This window comes from Chelonia mydas, chromosome 3 (assembly GCF_015237465.2).
Source record: "Chelonia mydas isolate rCheMyd1 chromosome 3, rCheMyd1.pri.v2, whole genome shotgun sequence".
Taxonomy (NCBI): Eukaryota; Metazoa; Chordata; order Testudines; family Cheloniidae; genus Chelonia; species Chelonia mydas.
The window spans coordinates 173,358,685-173,370,720 of record NC_057851.1 but is presented as its reverse complement, the minus strand read 5'-3'; positions in this window follow the sequence as shown (position 1 = coordinate 173,370,720).

Genomic DNA, 12,036 nt, shown 5'->3' with positions numbered 1-12,036 from the left:
AGATGGCCAGCCCTCAGTGGAGAAAGAGGTGGTTAGGGACTATTTAGAAAAGCTGGACGTGCACAAGTCCATGGGGCTGGATGAGTTGCATCCGAGAGTGCTAAAGGAATTGGCGGCTGTGATTGCAGAGCCATTGGCCATTATCTTTGAAAACTCATGGCGATCAGGGGAAGTCCCGGACGACTGGAAAAAGGCTAATGTAGTGCCCATCTTTAAAAAAGGGAAGAAGGAGGATCCTGGGAACTACAGGCCAGTCAGCCTGACCTCAGTCCCTGGAAAAATCATGGAGCAGGTCCTCAAGGAATCAATTCTGAAGCACTTAGAGGAGAGGAAAGTGATCAGGAACAGTCAGCATGGATTCACCAAGGGCAAGTCATGCCTGACTAATTGCCTTCTGTGACGAGATAACTGGTTCTGTGGATGAAGGGAAAGTAGTGGACATGTTGTTCCTTGACTTTAGCAAAGCTTTTGACACTGTCTCCCACAGTATTCTTGCCAGCAAGTTAAAGAAGTATGGGCTGTATGAATGGACTATAAGGTGGATAGAAAGCTGGCTAGATTGTTGGGCTCAACGGGTAGTGATCAATGGCTCCATGTCTAGTTGGCAGCCGGTATCAAGTGGAGTGCCCCAAAGGTCGGTCCTGGGGCCGGTTTTGTTCAATATCTTCATAAATGATCTGGAGGATGGTGTGGATTGCACCCTCAGCAAGTTTGCAGATGACACTAAACTGGGAGGAGAGGTAGATATGCTGGAGGGTAGGGATAGGATCCAGAGGGACCTAGACAAATTGGAGGATTGGGCCAAAAGAAATCTGATGAGGTTCAACAAGGACAAGTGCAGAGTCCTGCACTTAGGACGGAAGAATCCAATGCACCGCTACAGACTAGGGACCGAATGGCTAGGCAGCAGTTCTGCAAAAAAGGACCTAGGGGTTACAGTGGCGAGAAGTTGGATATGAGTCAACAGTGTGCCTTTGTTGCCAAGAAAGCCAATGGCATTTTGGGCTGTCTAAGTAGGGGCATTGCCAGCAGCTGGAGGGACGTGATCGTTCCCCTCTATTCGACACTGGTGAGGCCTCTTCTGGAGTACTGTGTCCAGTTTTGGGCCCCACACTACAAGAAGGATGTGGAAAAATTGGAAAGAGTCCAGCGGAGGGCAACAAAAATGATTAGGGGACTGGAACACATGACTTATGAGGAGAAGCTGAGGGAACTGGGGATGTTTAGTCTACGGAAGAGAAGAATGAGGGGGGATTTGATAGCTGCTTTCAACTACCTGAAAGGGGGTTCCAAAGAGGATGGCTCTAGACTGTTCTCAGTGGTAGCAGATGACAGAACAAGGAGTAATGGTCTCAAGTTGCAGTGGGGGAGATTTAGGTTGGATATTAGGAAAAACTTTTTCACTAGGAGGGTGGTGAAACACTGGAATGCGTTACCTAGGGAGGTGGTGGAATCTCCTTCCTTAGAAGTTTTTAAGGTCAGGCTTGACAAAGCCCTGGCTGGGATGATTTAATTGGGGATCGGTCCTGCTTTGAGCAGGGGGTTGGACTAGATGACCTCCTGAGGTCCCTTCCAACCCTGATATTCTATGATTCATTCTTGTGTTAAAAATCCTCTATTAAAGGCTGTCATTACTGGAAAGGCACTGCCTAACAGATTGCTCACCACAGTTGGGGGTTCAACTCTTGACTGACTTTCATCCACACAGCCCCATTAGAGATGCTTCCATCATCTCACACCATCCCTAAACACAATTGTTTGTTGTTTTTTGTTCTTTTCAAGAATTTCTGCATTTGGCCCATAACACCACTTATTTCTTTGCTTATGTTTCTGGTTTTCCTACTACATTACCTGTTCCTCTTTTTTCAACCAGAATGTCAGAAAAAGTGGTTTTCTAACACTATACTTTAACAGTGTTGTGAGTACACTGGGACTATAATTTTTCATGCTTTCTGCAGTTGGAGTTCCATGAGAATGCTCTCCCACACACAGTGAATTGATTTTAATTAACTGCAGGCTCAATATATTCTAGTCACAATTAGTCAAGTCAGGCATTTCCCCCCCTTTCTTCCCAAAACATCTGTATTTTCAAAAGGAATGATTGTTTTAATCAACGATAGAGAAAAGTGTTTTTACATTTCTGTATGTATATGCAGGAAGATTATTTAGCTAACAAGACCTGCTTAGGTCACACCTCATTGAATTTTGAATATTTATCTGTATAGTATGCATATAAATAGAGTATTTACATTAACCACTAACCCAGGAACCTATCCTTGCAACAAAGCCCGTTGCCAACTGTGCCCACATATCTATTCAGGGGACACCATCACAGGGCCTAATAATATCAGCCACACTATCAGAGGCTCGTTCACCTGCACATCCACCAATGTGATATATGCCATCATGTGCCAGCAATGCCCCTCTGCCATGTACATTGGTCAAACTGGACAGTCTCTGCGTAAAAGAATAAATGGACACAAATCAGGTGTCAAGAACTATAACATTCATAAACCAGTTGGAGAACACTTCAATCTCTCTGGTCACGCGATTACAGACATGAAAGTTGCGATATTACAACAAAAAAACTTCAAAACCAGACTCCAGCGAGAGACTGTTGAATTGGAATTCATTTGCAAATTGGATACAATTAACTTAGGCTTGAATAGAGACTGGGAGTGGCTAAGTCATTATGCAAGGTAACCTATTTCCCCTTGTTTTTTCCTACCCCCCCCCCCCGGACGTTCTTGTTAAACCCTGGATTTGTGCTGGAAATGGCCCACCTTGATTATCATACACATTGTAAGGAGAGTGATCACTTTAGATAAGCTATTACCAGCAGGAGAGTGGGGTGGGACGAGGTATTTTTTCATGCTTTGTGTGTATATAAAAAGATCGCCTACGCTTTCTACAGTATGCATCCGATGAAGTGAGCTGTAGCTCACGAAAGCTTATGCTCAGATAAACTGGTTAGTCTCTAAGGTGCCACAAGTACTCCTTTTCTTTTTGGTATTTACATTGTTTTCTACCTTAAAATTCGTTTTAGTTAATGTCTCCCTGTCTCAAACTATTTAAACAAGAGAACCTGAATAATTTTTCAGATCCTTCAGATTTATGACAGCTGCTAAGGCATTAGTTAACACTCTTCAGTGTGAATTAAGGAGCTACTCATATCATATCAGTTAATGGAATGTATGCACCTTAATGAAGCCTGTTTACAAACTTTTAACATTTTGAACCCACTCAGATCAGCAACCTTTATAAACTCTGGTTTCAGAGTAACAGCCGTGTTAGTCTGTATTCGCAAAAAGAAAAGGAGGACTTGTGGCACCTTAAAGACTAACCAATTTATTTGAGCATGAGCTTTCGTGAGCTACAGCTCACTTCATCGGATGCATACTGTGGAAATTGCAGAAGACATTATTATATACACAGACACCATGAAACAATACCTCCTCCCACCCCACTCTCCTGCTGGTAATAGCTTATCTAAAGTGATCATCAAGATGGGCCATTTCCAGCACAAATCCAGGTTTTCTCACCCTCCGCCCCCCCCACAGACAAACTCACTCTCTTGCTGGTAATAGCCCATCCAAAGTGACCACTCTCTTCACAATGTGTATGATAATCAAGGTGGGCCATTTCCTGCAGGAATCCAGGTTCTCTCACCCCCTCACCCCCCTCCAAAAACCACACACACAAACTCACTCTCCCGCTGGTAATAGCCTATCCAAAGTGACCACTCTCCTTACAACGTGCATAAAAATCAAGGTGGGCCATTTCCAGTACAAATCCAGGTTTTTTAACCCCCCCCCCCACACACACACACACACACAAACTCACTCTCCTGCTGGCAATAGCTCATCCAAACTGACCACTCTCCCCACAATGTGCATGACAATCAAGGTGGGCCACTTCCAACATAAATCCAAGTTTAACCAGAAGACCTTCATGTCTCTGATTGCGTGACCAGAGAGATTGAAGTGTTCTCCGACTGGCTTATGAATGTTATAATTCTTGACATCTGATTTGTGTCCATTTATTCTTTTACGTAGAGACTGTCCAGTTTGACCAATGTACATGGCAGAGGGGCATTGCTGGCACATGATGGCATATATCACATTGGTGGATGTGCAGGTGAACGAGCCTCTGATAGTGTGGCTGATGTTATTAGGCCCTGTGATGGTGTCCCCTGAATAGATATGTGGGCACAGTTGGCAACGGGCTTTGTTGCAAGGATAGGTTCCTGGGTTAGTGGTTCTGTTGTGTGGTATGTGGTTGTTGGTGAGTATTCACTTCAGGTTGGGGGGCTGTCTGTAGGCAAGGACTGGCCTGTCTCCCAAGATTTGTGAGAGAGTTGGGTCATCCTTCAGGATAGGTTGTAGATCCTTAATAATGCGTTGGAGGGGTTTTAGTTGGGGGCTGAAGGTGACGGCTAGTGGTGTTCTGTTATTTTCTTTGTTAGGCCTGTCCTGTAGTAGGTGACTTCTGGGAACTCTTCTGGCTCTATCAATCTGTTTCTTCACTTCCGCAGGTGGGTATTGTAGTTGTAAGAATGCTTGATAGAGATCTTGTAGGTGTTTGTCTCTGTCTGAGGGGTTGGAGCAAATGCGGTTGTATCGCAGAGCTTGGCTGTAGGCGATGGATCGTGTGGTGTGGTCAGGGTGAAAGCTGGAGGCATGTAGGTAGGAGTAGCGGTCAGTAGGTTTCCGGTATAGGGTGGTGTCTATGTGACCATTGTTTATTAGCACTGTAGCGTCCAGGAAGTGGATCTCTTGTGTGGACTGGACCAGGCTGAGGTTGATGGTGGGATGGAAATTGTTGAAATCATGGTGGAATTCCTCAAGGGCTTCTTTTCCATGGGTCCAGATGATGAAGATGTCATCAATATAGCGCAAGTAGAGTAGGGGCGTTAGGGGACGAGAGCTGAGGAAGCGTTGTTCTAAATCAGCCATAAAAATGTTGGCATACTGTGGGGCCATGCGGGTACCCATAGCACTGCCGCTGATTTGAAGGTATACATTGTCCCCAAATGTAAAATAGTTATGGGTAAGGACAAAGTCACAAAGTTCAGCCACCAGGTTAGCCGTGACATTATCGGGGATAGTGTTCTTGACGGCTTGTAGTCCATCTTTGTGTGGAATGTTGGTGTAGAGGGCTTCTACATCCACAGTGGCCAGGATGGTGTTATCAGGAAGATCACCGATGGATTGTAGTTTCCTCAGGAAGTCAGTGGTGTCTCGAAGGTAGCTGGGAGTGCTGGTAGTGTAGGGCCTGAGGAGAGTGGGGTGGGAGGAGGTATTGTTTCATGGTGTCTGTGTATATAATAATGTCTTCTGCAATTTCCACAGTATGCATCCGATGAAGTGAGCTGTAGCTCACGAAAGCTCATGCTCAAATAAATTGGTTAGTCTCTAAGGTGCCACAAGTACTCCTTTTCTTTTTATAAACTCTGACATGTTACACTAAAAATCATTGGTTTTGTAGCAATTAATATAACTGTCAAAAGTACATCATGAACACACAAACATTTATATTTGAAATTACATTTAAGCCTATAATAGAATTTACCCCTCTGTCACTGACAAAAGGCTTATGAGCTTTATTCTTTACCCTTTTGGTTAACTGTTTCAGTTGCCAAAGGTATTTTTGTAATTATCTAAGTTTTTAATCAAGTCAATTGTAGATTTGATCTGAAGTCAGCTTTTAAAACCCAAAGCATCTCTTATTTTATCACAATATAGTAATTAGTTTTTAGGAATCTGTCTTTCATAACAGTGTTTCAGAATTCTGCATCTTGCCTTCCAGTGACATCTGATATTTAGATAGAGAAATATCCTCCCCAATGAGATCTAAAAGAAACATTCTGCATTGCAGAGTGGAATTCATCTATAAGTGTGCAGACCTCCCAGAAAGGCATGGTTTTTTCTCCCTTAAACAGTAATACCAATAATTCTAGCAAAAATATTGTCAGAATTCTTGCCCTAAAGTGATTACTGAACTCATTCACCATTGTATTGCTACAGCTTTACACCAGTATAACAGCATTAAAATCAATGTAATTACACCAGGCAAAACTGGAGTAATGCTGTGAGGAATCAGAGCTTATATATTTTGGTACTTTTCAGGTAAATTAATTCCAAAAGATATGTGCTTTTAATATTAAATGTCCTCTATAAAGCATGCAATTCTGCATCTGAACTTTGAATAGCCCAAATATCAGACTACTGGAAGTGCACTTGAACACACATACTTGGATGTGACGTTTTATACCTCAGGGGAACAACTTGCACGCCCGTGTTCATCCTAATATGACTGTGTGGTGTCCAATGCAACATTTGTCATGTTGGGTGTCTTTGAAAGGTTTATGATGCACTGAGCATTGTTAAAGTAATGTTATAGGTTGTAAGTTGATGTATATAGTTAAGAGGCTGAAAATGTGTCCTCATGGCTTAAAACAAGCCCAAGCAAAAAAATCTCCAGGAGCAGAGGTCCAGGCAAAACTCTCCAGGAGCAGAGGGGCGGTTCACATCTCATTGGGGCATGTATGGGACAAACCCAGCCCAGCCTCACAGGAACAAAGGACACTGACCTCAGCAGCAACAAAGGATCTGTTGGACTCTCAAGTGTTTCACCCCCCTTCTCTTGGTCAATTTGGAACTATGATGAGGTAATGCTCACCTGACTCTGAAGGGGGGGGGAGCCAAAAAGGAAGACAGAACATACTAAAAGGGAGACGTTTGCCATGCACTCTCTCTTCCACCTCCATCTACAGACACCACCACCACCAAGCAACTGAAGCGCTGATCAAAGGGGAGAGCCTGGCTGAAGGGCAACCAGCCAGCCTGTGGTGAGAATCTAAAAGCAGAGCAGAGAAAGGTTGGCTCCCAGAGTCAAGGATTGGAGTGACCTAGCAGATCACCGGTCCAGATAACACCAGGGGAACATCACGGTGGCACAGCAAGCAGGGTGTATGTATGGCTTGTTACTCCAAGTGGAGTTCACATTTTAAGCACTGATATTTGTGATTTTAAGTGAGTCATAAGTGCAATGGCTAAGAACAGTCAGGAGAAGGTCACAGTCATTTTCTGTTTATTTCAGGTGAGGGAAATAAGCACAAGCAAGCAGAAAAATGACTACCTGTGGCAGCTACAAAACTAGAGCTGGCCAGACTGGAAGCGGCAGAGAAGGCAAAGGACTGAGTTTCAAATGTGGCAGGCAGAAATGAGGCTCAAAGAAGCAGCTGCAGCCAGGGAGGAGGCTGCACACAGAAGGGCTATGGAAGAAAAAGAGAAAGAAAGAGAGAACACACTAGCTGGATCTGCTAGAGAAGCAGAACCGGAGGCCCTCTACCCCAACGACTCCCATCACTCCAAAAATCCACAAATGGGAACACTTATGTCCTGCATACAGTGAGGAGGATGGTATTGCTGAATATCTGACTACCTCTGAAAGGCTGTGTGTAATACATGAAATCCCTGATGAGAGTTCCTACCCTGATTGCGAAATTAACTTGAAATGTATTCAATGGAATGCCTATTGAAGATGCTTTAGACAATTGTAAATTAAAGATACTGTTTTACAAAGTTTTCAGATTACCCTCAAAATATAGAATTAAATTTAGGAAGCTTAAAAGGGATATTGGGATGAGTAATGGGGAATATGTAAACAAAATGAAAGATTTGTTGGGAAAATGGATGAGGGGTAAAGAGGTGGCAAGTTTTGAAGGAATGTTTGATCTTGTTGCTCAAGAGCATTTTCTAAGCATATGGAAGGCTGATGTAAAAGATGTAAAGACTTCCAGCAACGCGCAGAAGCTACTAGATCGCACGCCCTGGTTCTCATGGGTGACTTTAATTTTCCTGATATCTGCTGGGAGAGCAATACAGCGGTGCACAGACAATCCAGGAAGTTTTTGGAAAGCGTAGGGGACAATTTCCTGGTGCAAGTGCTAGAGGAGCCAACTAGGGGGGGAGCTTTCCTTGACCTGCTGCTCACAAACCGGGAAGAATTAGTGGGGGAAGCAAAAGTGGATGGGAATCTGGGAGGCAGTGACCATGAGTTGGTCGAGTTCAGGATCCTGACGCAGGGAAGAAAGGTTCGCACCAGGATACGGACCCTGGACTTCAGGAAAGCAGACTTCGACTCCCTCAGGGAGCGGATGGGTAGGATCCCCTGGGGGACTAACATGAAGGGGAAAGGAGTCCAGGAGAGCTGGCTGTATTTCAAGGAATCCCTGTTGAGGTTACAGGAACAAACCATCCCGATGAGTCGAAAGAATAGTAAATATGGCAGGCGACCAGCTTGGCTTAACGGTGAAATCCTAGCGGATCTTAAACATAAAAAAGAAGCTTACAAGAAGTGGAAGATTGGACAAATGACCAGGGAAGAGTATAAAAATATTGCTCGGGGATGCAGGAGTGAAATCAGGAAGGCCAAATCACACCTGGAGCTGCAGCTAGCAAGAGATGTTAAGAGTAACAAGAAGGGTTTCTTCAGGTATGTTAGCAACAAGAAGAAAGTCAAGGAAAGTGTGGGCCCCTTACTGAATGAGGGAGGCAACCTAGTGACAGAGGATGTGGAAAAAGCTAATGTACTCAATGCTTTTTTTGCCTCTGTCTTCACGAACAAGATCAGATCCCAGACTGCTGTGCTGGGCATCACAGCATGGGGAGTAGATGGCCAGCCCTCAGTGGAGAAAGAGGTGGTTAGGGACTATTTAGAAAAGCTGGACGTGCACAAGTCCATGGGGCCGGACGAGTTGCATCCGAGAGTGCTAAAGGAATTGGCGGCTGTGATTGCAGAGCCATTGGCCATTATCTTTGAAAACTCATGGCAATCAGGGGAAGTCCCGGACGACTGGAAAAAGGCTAATGTAGTGCCCATCTTTAAAAAAGGGAAGAAGGAGGATCCTGGGAACTACAGGCCAGTCAGCCTGACCTCAGTCCCTGGAAAAATCATGGAGCAGGTCCTCAAGGAATCAATCCTGAAGCACTTACACGAGAGGAAAGTGATCAGGAACAGTCAGCATGGATTCACCAAGGGTAGGTCATGCCTGACTAATCTAATCGCCTTCTATGATGAGATTACTGATTCTGTGGATGAAGGGAAAGCAGTGGATGTATTGTTTCTGGACTTTAGCAAAGCTTTTGACACGGTCTCCCACAGTATTCTTGTCAGCAAGTTAAAGAAGTATGGGCTGGATGAATGCACTATTTGGTGGGTAGAAAGTTGGCTAGATTGTCGGGCTCAACGGGTAGTGATCAATGGCTCCATGTCTAGTTGGCAGCTGGTGTCAAGTGGAGTGCCCCAGGGGTCGGTCCTGGGGCCGGTTTTGTTCAATATCTTCATAAATGATCTGGAGGATGGTGTGGATTGCACTCTCAGCAAATTTGCGGATGATACTAAACTGGGAGGAGTGGTAGATACGCTGGAGGGCAGGGATAGGATACAGAGGGACCTAGACAAATTGGAGGATTGGGCCAAAAGAAACCTGATTGTTAGGATATAGATATTCAGGCCTGTCTGTAAAGGCCTGTACTTTAAGAATTTAGGGGTATTCTTATTACTTGGCTAGTTAGAGGTATAAAAGAAAGAATCAAAATCACTGTCTGCTGGTGTAAGGGCCTTTTCTTACTGTGACAGTTTGAGGCCCTGTGCTTAGGCTAAGGCCTTTGGCTAAGCAGCAGAGGCAGCCATAAGCTAGGAAGTGAACAGTCACATCCTCACATTCCAAACTAGTCACATTGAAATAAGGTGCTATTGGGCTGTTAGGAATACAATCCTGTCCTGAATACAATCCTGTCCTGATAATTCCTATCACCTCCAGAGAAAGGGAAGTGCCTAGAAAATGTAAAAGGAAACTTAGTTTGATAGCATCCTGTCTGGCAAGAACTCACTTATCAATAGCTGGGATGTGAAATCCTCACTTCTGTATTGTTTTGTCATTAGAGTTTCCACTTTGCTATTGTTCGTCTGTATAATCTCTGTCTGGTTCTGTGATTGTTTCTGTCTGCTGTATAATTAATTTTGCTGGGTGTAATCTAATTAAGGTGGTGGGATATAATTGGTTAGCTAATCATGTTGCAATATGTTAGGATTGGTTAGTTAAATTTCAGTAGAATGATTGGTTAAGGTATAGCTAAGAATATTACTATATAAATTAGGGGCAAACAGGAAGTAGGTTGGGATTTGAAAATAAGGAAAAAGGAACTTGTATTTAAGCTTGCTGGAAGTTCACCCCAATAAACATCGAATTGTTTGCACCTTCGGACTTCGGGTATTGTTGCTCTCTGTTCATGCGAGAAGGACCAGGGAAGTGGGAGAGTGAAGGAATAAGCTCTCTAACACTGATGAGGTTCAATAAGGATAAGTGCAGGGTCCTGCACTTAGGACGGAAGAACCCAATGCACAGCTACAGACTAGGGACCGAATGGCTAGGCAGCAGTTCTGCGGAAAAGGACCTAGGGGTTACAGTGGACGAGAAGCTGGATATGAGTCAGCAGTGTGCCCTTGTTGCCAAGAAGGCCAATGACATTTTGGGATGTATAAGTAGGGGCATAGTGAGCAGATCGAGGGACGTGATCGTTCCCCTCTATTCGACATTGGTGAGGCCTCATCTGGAGTACTGTGTCCAGTTTTGGGCCCCACACTACAAGAAGGACGTGGATAAATTGGAGAGAGTCCAGCGAAGGGCAACAAAAATGATTAGGGGTCTGGAACACATGACTTATGAGGAGAGGCTGAGGGAACTGGGAATGTTTAGTCTACGGAAGAGAAGAATGAGGGGGGATTTGATAGCTGCTTTCAACTACCTGAGAGGTGGTTCCAGAGAGGATGGTTCTAGACTATTTTCAGTGGTAGAAGAGGACAGGACAAGGAGTAATGGTCTCAAGTTGCAGTGGGGGAGGTTTAGGTTGGATATTAGGAAAAACTTTTTCACTAGGAGGGTGGTGAAACACTGGAATGCGTTACCTAGGGAGGTGATAGAATCTCCTTCCTTGGAAGTTTTTAAGGTCAGGCTTGACAAAGCCCTGGCTGGGATGATTTGATTGGGGATTGGTCCTGCTTTGAGCAGGGGGTTGGACTAGATGACCTCCTGAGATCCCTTCCAACCCTGATATTCTATGATTCTATGATTCTATGGATGAGACAGCTTTTTTAGCTGATGCCTTTGAACAGACTCAGGTGTCTGTTGAGGGCAGGCCACCAAAAGAGGGGTTTAAAACTTGTGAGAAGGGAGGATCCCATTTTACCCCTGGGAAGAGAGAAGGTGCTATCAGTGTAATTCCACTGATCACCTGAGGAATAAATGTCCTGTGCTAGGAGGAAGCAGGCAACCAATAGCTCATGTTAGTTCTGCTGTCCTCAACACAAACCCCACAAGCAATTGAAACTTATCATATTGGTTCTGTGAGGTTAGCCTCTGCAGAACCAGATATGAAGCATATTAAGGTTGTCAAAATTAATGGCAGGGAGTACTTGAGGCAGAGGGATACAGGGACCCAGATCTCTCTGGTTAAGCAGAGTGTGGTCCCAAAAGCCAGTATGCTACCTGGCCAAATGGCAGAGATTGTGGAGGTGGGCGAAAGCAGATTCCTCATACCACTAGCTAAAATCCATGTGGTATGGGAAAGTTTGGAAAGTGTTTTCACTGTGGGGATAATGGAACACCTCGTAGTTGACCTGCTTCTGTGTAATGACTTTTTCCATGTAGCTCAGGTTAAAGTATTTGCCTGCAGCAGGAAGGAGTTTTATTCTGGGACCCTTGAGGAAAAGGGTAAGGTCTCAGGAACTGCTAAGAGAATGGGAGAGAGTCTCCTTGATTCTTCTGCAGCAGGGGGAAGCCACATGCTTCCAGATAGCAGGTTGGTTGAGACCAGCTTCTGCACTGCAGCTGGAGGCAACACCACACCAGGAAGGGATGGGGGTGTAACGCCTGCCAGGGAGAGAACGGTCCAGGTTGTTAGCTGCCAGCAACAGATGAACCAGAGACAGACCCAGCTCTAGGGAGCAGAGAGAAATGTGTCCCAGAGG